This window comes from Triturus cristatus, chromosome 4_2 (assembly GCF_964204655.1).
Source record: "Triturus cristatus chromosome 4_2, aTriCri1.1, whole genome shotgun sequence".
NCBI classification, from domain to species: domain Eukaryota; kingdom Metazoa; phylum Chordata; class Amphibia; order Caudata; family Salamandridae; genus Triturus; species Triturus cristatus.
In genome coordinates this window covers 248,547,550-248,559,418 of record NC_140586.1, presented here as the reverse complement: position 1 = coordinate 248,559,418, position 11,869 = coordinate 248,547,550, and the positions used below count along the sequence as shown (strand labels likewise).

At 42.4% G+C, this 11,869-nt stretch overlaps 1 pseudogene across 1 annotated transcript in view; it reads right to left on the bottom strand.

Moving 5' to 3' along the window:
• Positions 1 to 5,619: 5,619 nt before the first annotated feature.
• LOC146833567 (cytochrome P450 2D15-like) overlaps positions 5,620 to 11,869 on the bottom strand; it is a 450,055-nt pseudogene continuing 443,805 nt past the window's right edge. Inside the window, exon 9 of the transcript XR_014960252.1 lies at positions 5,620 to 5,893. The product of XR_014960252.1 is annotated as a cytochrome P450 2D15-like (transcript). The remainder of the gene's footprint in view (positions 5,894 to 11,869) is intronic.

Here is an 11,869-nt window from a genome sequence, read left to right as displayed (position 1 = left end):
TAGGGCAATTAATTATTTAATTAATTTTCCCTCATGGTCGTCTGTCGAATCCCCCCCCCCCCCCCAACCCAGCCCCACTGCTCTTAAGTGCATGGGCTGCTCCTGCTGGCGCTATGAGACAAAAGAAATGCATGAGAGAGAGAGCGGATATGGAGACTTAAAGGTTGGTAGTGAGGGAATCCATGGAGGAGGTCACCATTGAGTGTGCCAACAAATATTGTCGCAGCGGGTGCCACCGGCGCTCAAGCGAGCCCAGGCACTTCAATACTGATTGCTCGAGTTCGCGTATAAAATTGCAAAAAATAAAAGCAGATCCATTTAAATGAGGTAGAGGCTTGCAGCTGGCAAGCAGACTAGTGTTGTATCTTTTTATAATTCCCATAAACAACATGAATATCACAAAATAAAGGATTATACCTACAGACAGAGATAGGGAACACTGCAACAGGCTGACGAAACTCTTCACAGTAAACGCATATTGCAATCAAAGCTTCCCTGCACTAGTGCTATGTAGTTATCTGATCACAGTTTTAGAGCGCGTATTCCAGCATATTTTCGAAGTGTAGGAGTGTGTTATGTCAAATTAACTATCACAGAAGGCTTTTCACAAAGTTTTACAAGCTTGAGTACAGACATTCTAAGTCAGTGCATTTTCAAAGACCTGCAGAAAACCACGACTCGGATATGAAATAATTAATTTAAAAAGAATGCGTTCCTCAATGTGTTAAGCGAAAGTTCATTGAAAGATTCCCCCTGCTAGCACCATGCCTCACCTGGGCACGCATTCAAATCCAGGCCTGCATAATGCAAATCAAAACTTTTACAAAGGAAAGGGTGTGTTATTTTCAAAGAGCTTTGCCTGCCTTCTGTCTTGTACAAATGGAAATTGCACAGTGGATTAGGGCTGTGACTGTCATGCCTGCGCATTCATGCAAGGATTTCATTCTCCAGCATAGTTTACAGCCCACCCTGAGCCCTGTGTGCTATGTTTGTCTATGGCGTGACAAATGGCTTGAGGCCTACATAAACTAGTTAAATGAAAGAAGGGGCTTTCATATGCAAGCAATACAATTCAAGCCATGTGTTAGAACACACAAAAACACGGGACATGGTGATAACAGATTAAATAAGATGGCATCATTGCCTCAGTCTGAAAGGAAATCCCAAGAGGCCCCACTTACCTTTGATGTGCTGTGCTCTTGTAAACAAGATAGTGGGGAAATATAAGATGGCCTTAATAGACTCAACTAAGCAGCCTACTGCCAAAGCAATAAGAAGACACCATTCTTTCTGCCTCCAGGTTTATCAGTGATACCCTGGGGCTCAATCTATATTGCACCATGCATGTTTTGCAACTTCCATAAAGTGGTGTATTATCCAGAGTCTTGGCTATTTCCACTATGCCCACACCGATCTTTGCCATCCTTGGTTCGAACTCCTCTTACCTTTCTCTCCCCCAAGGATCAGTCAGCATTCCTAATCAAACCTATAAACCACACAAACCCTGCACACCATTTTTCCATCTCCACGTCGGAATTCCATCACTCTTATCCGTGTTCTAGCTAAGTCTGGGCAGTGAACTCCGCTCCGCTCATGGAGTTTCCGGAATTTTGCGCACTCTGCGTTACCTGGAGTTCGCGGAGTTCCAGAAAACTGCACTCCATGTAGAATAGTGTAGTTTTGGAGTGTAGTTTTTTCCCTCACTCGCATTCGTCAACATCAAGTTGGGGAGCATGAGCGAGGAAAATCCACCTCCTGGCAAGATTTTCCTTGTTCGTGATGGTCAACATCAAGTTGCCGAGTGCGAGCGTGGAAAATTAACCTCCTAGCGACATTTTTCAACGTGGGCGGTCAGATTTCTCATTGCAAGCTTTTTGCCTTTCATGATTTTAAATCGGTCCGTGTGCCTGTCTCCACAGATTCAAGCTCCACTTTGACCGAGTGAGTATATAATCTTCACTTTCAACGGTGTTTGCGGCTTTGTCTGCAGGGCAATTTCCATATCCCTAAACTGGCCCCTTATTTGTCTTTGCAGGCCGGAGCAAAGAAAAAACAAAAATGGCCAGGAGGAAAAAATATATAAATCTTATTCTTCAATAGAAGACTGAATATTCCTCTATTAGCAGTGCATAGTCCTGTCGTTCATTAAATTACATTTGAACATAGGAAACAATCACATACCAAAGAACAAATGATTATATAATTTAATTAACGTAATCTTGATTCACTTCATCATAATTTTGGGACTTCTCTCAACAAACCATACACATATATATACACATACATACAACCCTTATATACAAATGACAAAAAATTGACAGTAGTATTAGGTTCCTTCCACCCAAATAGTCGAAAATGAAGCACCTCACGGGCTCTGTGTATATGCCCATTGAACAAAGGTATTTTTCTTGATCTCACAAGCTCATGTGCAATTTTGATCTCATGCGTAATGTGGCGGTCTTCCAAAGTTCCTCTCTGTTATTTTCAAAACTCAATTATGACTGCTTGTTTGGAACCTTATGGTCCTATAATTGGTTGATTGCCTAACCAGTTGGAAGGGACACACCGTGCTAGATTGACTCTCAGTAAGTTTCTGAGTCCTTTGGCCTTTACTTTCATGATTCAGTCTTACAACCACACATTTATAATTCGCACCTTGCTTTCTAGGTGGCTGCCTTTGGTCCCGCTTTCTGTCTCAAGGAGCCTACGGGACCATCTCTTGAATACCACTCATAGTTGGAGTGGCTCATGGTAAATAATTGAACTTTAGTCACTTGATTAGTTTTAAGTAATTTTTTTAATGTTTGTTTCGTCATTGGTCTTAGACCTTTTTCTTTTACTATTCCCCGGGTGACCCCCTCCCTCACCTCACAGTCCTGATGAATACCCCTCTGCAAGGGAGCTATTAACCTACAATACTTCTCTGGGGGTCGAAACATCGACAACTCTTCAACCTGACAGTCTGTTCAACAGTGATATGTCACTGTGATATTTTCCTACAGACTATGGCTTTGTACTCTTGTGTATAATCAATTTCTTGACTGAGGGGCTTCAAGCGAAGCCAACTTCCAATGTAAATAGTGATGCTTATAATGTCACCAGCCTATCTGTACACTTCTTTAACCCTCACTTTATGCACATCATTTTCCTTCTTCTCCCCTGTCTCCTCCCCCACGGGGCACTGATTTGTGGTAAATTTCAGATTGTATTTATGGATTTATTACCCATACACAATGTTCAGTGTGATTAAAGAACATTGAACGTAATTGTATCTAATGTCTTTGTTTATTATATTATGACTTTCATGTTGCATGTTTGTTGAATGTGTTTCTATTGGGACCACTGTTCTAATGTACCAGTACACACCCAGGTCCAAGTGGCTATTTGGGTCTACCCTTATTTTGTAACCGAACACGACCAGGGGCCAGAACCCCTGCACCTCAACACCCAGGCAAAATAACTTACTCTAGTAGCTTATTATCTAAGCTGAGGAAGGCCTGTCTCAGGACATGCTGCCACTGCATGGCCCCCCTCAGTGAGGATCCCCAACACCCCTACTGTACCTTTAGGGTTCGTCCTCACATGCAGAGTACCCCGGAGATCAAGCACCCCTCCACTCTAAAAATGTTTCTTTTAAATTGCCGGTCCCTAGCTAAACACTCCATTGAGTTGAAATTACTCCTTGAAGATCAAAACCCAGACATAATGTTCTTAACGGAAACCTGGCTCCATAAGGAGTCTCAGCCTGATTTGGTGCAAACTGCAGACTCTCCCGGCTGGCAACAACATCCAACGGAAAGACCGGGAGGGAAAGAAAGGGGGAGGCTTGGCAATAATATATAAAAAATCCTTTAAATGTCAGGTGGAGCCCAACATTGTTGCTGACTGTGAACGTTTTTTATCAGCATCACACTAACTGCGGTACAGTCCTTTCCTGGAGTACTTATTTATCGCCCCCTTAAGGGATGGGGTCACCTACCAATAAATTGTTATTATTGGTAATGATTGGATCCAATGTGTGGCCCAGTTTATGGGTGGAGCATGAGACCATTTGCAGGAGTTGGACTGCTAATAGGTCTTTAGTCAGTTCTGCTGCATCAGCCATGTCAGGGTTATCAAAATGGAGATTGAAGTCCCCCTTAAGTGGGATTTGCTAAGCCACATAAAGCCACTTGTGTGGCTCTACATGGCATAGAATTTCAGAGTAATGCAAGCCAGTGCAAATGGCTGCCTTGCATCACTCTGCATTGAGAAGGTGTTCCATGAGTGGAGCATTTTGACACAATGCAAGATTTACTGAGGTCAGTAAACCTGGGATTGGGTCAAAATGGTATGTCATCCCACGTGAGGTATAACAAGGAGAAATATCTGTATTTCTCCTCATTATTGCCTGTTTCCATTCTGCAGCAGACATAGAAAGATGAAAATATCTCTAAGGATTGTTTTATGTGCTGGAAGGTGTCCTTTGCTGCACCAAAACAATGTTGCCTTTAATGCAGGCACCCTTACACTATGGAGCAGGGGTGCCTGCATTGGCACTAGGCAGCACACAGTGTGCCAGCCCAGGGAGAGAGCAGAAATACACCATATTTTAGTTGATAGGTGCCTTCCTGCTCACTCACTGTCGAGCAGTGCAGCAGGTTGTCTTGCTTTGTTGCGTTGCATGACTTTTGTAAATCTGCCCCCAAATGTTTAATGAATGGCTCAATAAGTAATCCAAAACATACACAAGCCAGTAATTTTCCATGATACCACTTTCACAGACAAGCAATGTAACTTTCGGAATCATTTCAGAAAAAGTATACACATAATTGTATTGATGAAATGCAAATTTCATTTGTACATCCCAAATAAATGTATTTATTTTTTTCCGAAATGTGTTGAATGCTCTCTTGTTCCCTTGCCAGTGAACACGTAGCATCATAAAGAATTGATGTGTTTCCTAAAAAAGACAGACCTAATGGCGTTGGCCATGCTTTTGCATATAATTGCACATAATTCCACATGAATGAATTGTTGGTGGCCACATTTGGGCACTAATGGGTCTGACCAAGCAGTGAATGTTAAAATGACTTATGCCAACCTTTGTGAAAGTGATGTAATTACAAGTGTGTATGTCCCCTTCATTTAAGAACATAAATAAGGGAGTTTAGAGCAGCAACAACTTTATTACAGAAGCTAGTGTATTTGTCATAATTCCACAGTCTCAGTTGTACACTTGAATCCTTATCAGATTTACCCCTGAGTCTATTCCAGGCAATATTAGAAAGATATAACTTACTGTGCTTTTACCAGGGGTGGAGAACTGTAAAATGATTGTACTCCAAAATCGAGAAGATTCTTTTTCACTTTATACATTTTGTGAACTTAGAAGAAAGAGTACAAAGACTTAATCAGACTATTTAAAAAAAAAACCTTTGTTAAATGTAGGTTTTAGTATAAAAAAAACAGAAAAAGCTAATTTATTAGAAGGATATTACAGCTAAAAATATTTGTTTGACAATTGTCTCATTATTATGGAACTGTGTGAACTTAGTGACGTGTCAAGGCTGTGTACTTTACAATCAAGTAGAGACCAGTTTCAGAAACCTCCTTCTAGGATGCAATAATGGTCTCTATTAAATTTCAGCTATCATTTCCTTAAAGAGTCGCCCAGATACCCAAAGTTTTATGTCTTCGTGATGAGATGTTTTGCCATGTAGGGTGATCTTACTTCATCTCACTTCAGTACATAGCTGGTAAGGCATGGGGGCTCTTATGGTGCCCTGGATAGTCTCTTCACTGGGCCTCGGCTGAGCCCTTGGAATGAAGAAGTTGAACTGCTGAAGAAAAGTTGTGAAGAAGAGAAAGAGCTCCATCCTGGCCAGCTGCTCCCCCAAACAGACGCGGCGTCCTGCGATAAAAGGGTGAAAGTGAGAAGAAATATTTCAAAGGGCAACCAACCTTAAACTTTCCAATTATTTCTGGGTAATGCCTTTCAGCGATCCATTTAAACATCAGAACATTCTAGCACAGGTGGCTCCCACCTTTCTATAATACATATTTTCAATGTAAATTATCCTTAGCTATTGATATTATTAGTGCTGTAATACAGTCCACATTAGGCAAGATTACATTGGGTGCCACCCCGATCAACATTACTAGCAGTCATCAGCTTAGTTCATCATGAAGAATGCCCAGCAGTAATGTAAGAGAGACTTTGTCAATTTCAAATGCCTCAACATGGGTGATACGTAACAGCCACAGCTGCAATTCTCTGGTCGCCAAGGTAATGGAATTAGTGATTAGTCTCCCAGAACCACATGATTCATCATTTAAATATCAACTTTAAGTACATGTTGGAAATTCCATCATTTTTCTACAAGCATCAGCTTATTAGTTTAGCAAATAGACATACATATATTTCTATTCAATGGAAAAAACGCAGGTTTCAGGGACGTTATAGTTAGGCTGATATTTCACTCATACAAAACCAGAGAAATTCAGACATTATAGTTAGCTGAGCTAACTATAACTCACGCCCCCGTAATGTACAGGTGATGATGTCACATATTACATCACTCATGGCATGGTCAGTGACATCACTGATGACATATCAAATGATATCACTCATGATATCACTGATGACATCATCCGGTGACTGTGTGTTTCTAAAAAGTTTAATAATGTTATATATATGCCAAGGTGCATTGAAGAATGAGTGGGTGTATGTGTGTCTGAATGGATGATTTATTGGGTGCGTGACTGACTGTATATGCGAGTGATTGAACTTGTCTTAGTGAATGCATGGGTGAGTGACTAATCTGTGTGAATGTCTGTATCAGTCTGTCAGTTGGTGTGTAAGTGGCTGCATGGGTTGGTGAGCAGCTACATGAGTGTCTATATGGGTTAATGATTGGTTGTCTGAGTACCTGTATGGGTGCCTGAGTAGCTGTGTAGGTGGGTGGGGGGCTGTGTGACTTCCTGCATAGATGTGTGAGTGTGTGATTTACTGGGTGTATGGGTTCATGAGTACGTGTGAAAAGGGCTGTATGGGTGAGAGTGTACGTATGGCTGTGTTCATGAGTGAGTGGATATCTCAGTGGTATTTGTGTGAGTAACTACAAATGTGAAAGGCAATATATGTAAGTGTTGGAGTATATAAGTGACTATATGTGAGAGTGAGGATTGTTCAATTGACTGTATGGATGAGTGTGTGCTTGTGTCAGTGACTGTATAAAAGAGTAAGTATGTGTTAGTATCTGTATGAATAAGTAAGGTGGTGTGTGTATAACTGTATAGGTGAGTAAATGGCAATGTGATTGATTCTTTGCATGACTGACTAGGTGTGTGAGTACCTCTATGGGTGAGTAGCAGTGTGTGAGCGACTGTATGGATATATGATTGCATATATCAGTTGCTGTAAAGATGAGTGACTGTGTGAGTGAGTGACTGTATGGGTTCGTGAGTAGATATGTGTACACCTATGAATCAGTGAGTGGGTATGTACTAACCGGTATTGGTGAGTCTATGGTTTTGAGAATGGTAGTCTGTATTTTAGAGCGGGTGTATGAAAGGTTATATATTAGGGTATGAAGAGATGCATCAGATATTAAGAGGATGAGGCCATCAGTGAGGTCATTTGAGATGTCATCAGTGATGCCACTGACCATGTCATGAGTGATGTAATATGTGACATCATTAGCATTGCATTGCGGGGGCACGAGTTATAGTTAGCTCAGCTAACTATAATGGCTGAATTTCTCTGGTTTTCTACAAGTGAAATGTCAGCCTAACTAACTGAAACTTGTGGTTTTTTCAGTGAATTTCTAAGGATTCTTAAATGCTAATTCCTAACTATAACGTCCCTAAAACCTCTGTTTTCTTCAGTGAATTTCTAAGGTTTTTTAAAAGCTAATTCCTAACTATAACGTCCCTGAAACCTCTATTTTGTCATGGAATTTCTAAGGTTTTTAAAATGCTAATTTCTAACTATGCCTACATAGGTAGGACATGTGCTGAAAGAGGAAGAAATGTGCAGAAAGAAGCGTGAGAAGTGCATAAAGAGCCAAGAGAGGTGCAGAAAGAGGCCTACTTTGATTGTACCTTACAACAAACTCATACAAAGTAGCCTAATGACAAATTCTTCTCCCAAGATGTCTTAACCCTCACTTTTCTCTTGAAGGCTCACTATTAATCTACTGCTCAGAATGTTAGGCCTACCAAATATAAAACAGCAATCCTAAGCATATCACTGTTGTAAGTCTGACCAAGTTTGTGAAGGTATGCATGCGTGTCTCCGCTTTAACCTACTGACATTACATACAAATAAACATACAAATACTTGAATACCTGTGTTTCAAACAGCATACTCTGTAAATATGTATACAAAAAGGTGTATATATTTCTTTCTGCTTATAATACAGGGCACATGGGTATTCATTAGTATATTTGAGGGCCTCGATAACACCTATATATATAAGACATGTCTGCCTGTGCAACTGAATGACAGAGCAGAACTGAGACCATTTAACCACCTATAGGAGAAGCTACCCACTTGTGTACAGAAAGAGGCAAGAGAAGTACAGAAAGAACTAACGGAAGTGCAGAAAAAACAAGAGAGGTACAGAAAGAGTAACAAATGTGCAGAAAGAGGCAAGAGAAATGTAGAAAGAGGCAAGAGGGGTACAGAAAGAGGCAAGAATGGTGCATAAACGGGGAAGACGAGTGGAAAAAGAGGCAACATGGGTGCAGAAAGAAGCAAGAGAGGTGCAGGAGGAGGCAAGAGAACTGCAGAAAGAGGCAAGAGAGTTGCAGAAAGAGGGAAGAGGGGTGCAGAAATAGGCAAGAACGGTACAGAAAGAGAAAAGAGAAGTGCAGAAACAGGCAAAAGAGGTGCAGAAAGAGGGAACAGGGGTACAGACAGAGGCAAGAGAGGTACAGAAAGAAGCAATAGAGGTGCAGAAAGAAGCAAAAGAAGTGGAGAAAGAAGCAACAGAGATGCAGAAAGAGGCAAGAGAGGTGTAGAAAGAGGGACGAGGGGTGCAAAAAGGGGCAAGAGGGGTGCAGAAAGAAGCAATAGAGGTGCAGAAAGAAGCAAGAGAAGTGCTGAAAGAAGCAACAGAGGTGTAGAAAGGGGCAAGAGTGCCCAGAAAGAGGCCAGAAAAGTACAGAAAGAAGCAACAGAGGTACACAAAGATGCAAGAGAAGTGCAGAAAGAGGCAAAAGAGGTACAGCAACAGGCAGGAGAGGTGCAGAAAGAGGGAAGAGGAGTGCAGAAAGAGGCAAGAAGTGTGAAGAAAGAAGCAAGTGAGCTTAAGAAAGAGGCAACAGAGGTGCAGAAAGTGGCAAGAGGAGTGCAGAAAGAAGCAAGTGAGGTACAGAAAGAGGCAGGAGAAGTCTAGAAAGAAGTAACAGAGGTGCAGAAGGAGGCAAGAGAACTGAAGAAAGAGGCAAAAGAGTTGCAGAAACAGAGAAGAGAGGTACAGAAAGAAGAAAGAGGGGTGCAGAAAGAAGCAAGAGCAGTACATAAGCGAGTGAGATGCAGAAAAAAGCAAGAGAAGTGTAGAAAGAACCAACAGAGGTGCAGAAAGAGGCAAAAGGGGTGCATAGAGAGGTAATAGAAGTGCAGAAGAAAAGCAACAGAGGTGCAGAAAGAGGCAAGAGAACTGCAGAAAGAGGCAACCGAGGCGCAGAAAGAGGCAAGACAGGTGCAGAAAGAGGGAAGAGTGGTGTAGAAAGAGGCAAGAGGGGTGCACAGAGAAGTCATAGAGGTGCAGAAAGAATCAAGAGAAGTGCAGAAAAGAAAGAAGCAACAGAGGTGCAGAAAGAGGCAAGAGGGGTGCAGAAAGAGGCAAGAGAGGCAACAGAAGTACAGAAGAAAAACAATAAAAGTACAGAAAGAGGCAAAAGAAGTGCAGAAAAAGGCAAGAAAGGTACAGAAACAGGCAACAGAAGTGCAGGAAGAGGGAAGAAGGGTGCAGAAAGAGGAAATAAGGGTACAGAAAAAAGCGAGAGGTGCAGAAAGAAGCAACAGAGGTGCAAAAAGGGGCAACTGGGGTACAGAAAGAAGCAAGAGAGGTGCAGAAAGAAGCAAAGAAAATGCAGAAAGAAGCAAATGAGGTACATAAAGAGGCAAGAGAAGTGCAGAAAGAGGCAAGAGAGGTGCAGAATGAGGCAAGAGAGGTACAGAAAGAAGGAAAAGAGATGCAGAAAGAGGGAAGGTGCTGAAAGCGGTAGAGTACTGCAGAAAAAGGAACAAAGGTGCACAAAGAAGCAGCAGAGGTGCAGAAACAGGCAGGAGGTGCAGAAAGAGGGAACAGGGTAAAGAAAGAGGAAAGAGAGGTACAGAAAGAGGCAAGAGGTATGAAGAAAGAAGCAAGTGAGGTGAAGAAAGAGACAACAGAGGTGCAGAAAGAGTCAAGAGAAGTACTGAAATAGGCAACAGAGGTATATAAAGAAGCAATAGAAGTGATGAAAGAGACAAGAGAGTTGCAGAAAGGAACATGAGAGGTGCAGAAAAAAGCAAGAGAAGTACAGAAAGAGGCAAGGAAGGTGCAAACAGGCAACAGAAGTGCAGAAGGAAGGAACAGAGGTGCAGAAAGAGGTAAGAGAACTGCGGAAAGAGGCAACAGAGGTGCAGAAAAAAGCAAGAGAAGTGCAGAACAAACTAACAGAGGTGCAGAAAGAGTCAAGAGGGGAGCAGAAAAAGGCAACAGAAGAGCAGAAAGAAGGAACAGAGGTGCAGAAAGTGGTAAGAGAACTGCAGAAAGAGGCAACAGAGGTGCAGAAAGAGGCAAGTGAGGTACAGAAACAGGCAAGAGGAGTGGATAAATTGCCAAGAGAGGTGCTGAAGAAGGCAAGAAAACTGCAGAAAGAAGCAAGAGAGTTGCAGAAACAGGCAAGAGAGGTGCAGAAAGAGGAAAGATGGGTGCAGAAAGAGGCAAGAGCGGTACAGAAAGAAGCAAGAGAGATACAGAAAAAAGCAAGAGAAGTGCAGAACGAACCAAAGGAGGTGCAGAAAGAGGCAAGAGGGGTGCAGAAAAAGGCAACAGAAGTGCAGAAAGAAGCAACAGAGGTGCAGAAAGGGGCAAGAGAACTTCAGAAAGAGGCAACAGAGGTGCAGAAAGAGGCAAGAGAGGTGCATAAAGAGGGAAGAGGGATGCAGAAAGAGGCCAGAGGGCAACACAAAGAAGAAATAGAGGTGCAGAAAGAAGCGAGAGAAGTGCAGAATGAAGCAACGGAGGTGCAGAAAGAGGCAAACGTGGTGCAGAAAGAGGCAAGAGAAATGCAGAAAGAAAGAATAGAAGTGCAGAAAGTCAGGAAAAGTGCATACAGAGGCAAGAGAAGTGCAGAAAGAGGCAAGAGAGGTGCAGAAACAGGCAACAGAAGTGCAGAAGGAGAAAAGAGGGGTGCAGAAAGAGGGAAGAGGGGTGCAGAAAAAAGCAAGAGAGGTGCAGAAATAAGCAAGAAAAGTGCAGAAAGAAGCAAGAGAGGTGCAGAAAGAGGCAAAAGGGTACATACAGAAGCAAGAGAGGTGCATAAAGAAACAAGGGAGATGCAGAAAGAAGCAAGTGAGGTGCAGAAGGAGGAAAGAGAAGTGCAGAGAGAGGCAAGAGAGGTGCAGAAAGAGGCGAGAGGTGCAGAAAGAGGGCAGAGGGTGTAGAAAGAAGTAAGAGAAGTGAAAAAAGAAGCAACAGAGGTGTAGCAAGAGGCAAGAGAGGTGCAGAAGAAAAAGGCAAGGGAGGTGCAGAAAAGGGCAAGAGAGGGGCAGAAAGACGGGTGGTGCAGAAAGCGGTAGAGATATGCAGAAAGAGGCACAAGTACTGCAGAAAAAGGAAGAAAGGTGCAGAAAGAAGCAAGAGAAATGCAGAAAGAGGCAAGAGAGGTG